The sequence below is a fragment of the Galeopterus variegatus genome, unplaced genomic scaffold (assembly GCF_000696425.1).
Source record: "Galeopterus variegatus unplaced genomic scaffold, G_variegatus-3.0.2 Scaffold2682, whole genome shotgun sequence".
Lineage (NCBI taxonomy): Eukaryota > Metazoa > Chordata > Mammalia > Dermoptera > Cynocephalidae > Galeopterus > Galeopterus variegatus.
Genome location: NW_007728793.1, coordinates 321,134 through 322,168, shown reverse-complemented (window position 1 = coordinate 322,168; position 1,035 = coordinate 321,134).

Sequence of the window (1,035 nt, the reverse complement as noted above, 5' to 3'; positions counted from 1 at the left end):
GGGTAGGATTCTCTGGTCAAGATAAGAAAATTGTTGAACCCATGATAATTAAAAAGAAAGAAAAAGAGAAGAAAGGAAGGAAAAGAAAGAAAGAAACCTACCAGCAAAATTAAATTCCCCTTAATGTTGGACACTTCTTTTCTGGTGCTTTTGGACAAGGCTTTGAGGACCTGTATGCCTCAGAAGGAGGGTGAGCTCGGCAGGCAGTTATTACGTGAATGGACCTGTGGTGTTCTATGCATCAGAAGCAAACAAAACAATATGTTTTATTGGTTTACAAATTTTCCGTTGGTTATAAACACGTAATGAATATGATTTCACAGACTTTGTACACGAGCATGACTGTTCTTTAGGGTAAATTTCTGCAATAGAATTACAGATTCAAATGGCAGGTACATTCTAAACTAATTTTAATAGATATTGTCTGTTTGCACTTCAAAGATTTTTAACAAGTTACGCTCCAGCAACAGGGCATGAGGATCTCTATTGCTTTGGTATCTTACACAAGCCATTTATAGTCAGAATTTCTAAAATTTTGTTAATTTCTTAAATTAGTACTGAGGAAATTCCTTTATGATTTGGTCTTGGGTCATCAGCACATGCTGTTCTGAGCACCACCACTTCGCCTCTTTGTTTTCAATGGGTTGCTTCATTATTTCTCTTTGATCTGTGTTAGTTCTTTACCTAGGAGGGAAATAAGTCAGCTTCTTGCAAATATATCCTGCTTTTGTCTCTAGCGCTCAACTGCATTTTATGAGTTTTTTGCTGTTTAGAATTTCTTTTCCATCTGTGTGTGGTCAGATGTCTCACATTCTTTTCTGTTATGGCTTTTCAGTTTTGTACCACACTTAGAAAGACTTTACCACTCTAACTTACCTATGCTTTCTTTCAGTTGTATTTTTACTTAGTTTTTAATCCATTAATCATTTATTTTGGTCTAAGAACTGAGATGACAATCCAGTTTTTGTGACAATTTTCCCATGGTCATAACATCTGTTTTACATACCTAGAATGAATTGAGTTTCATTCATTCAC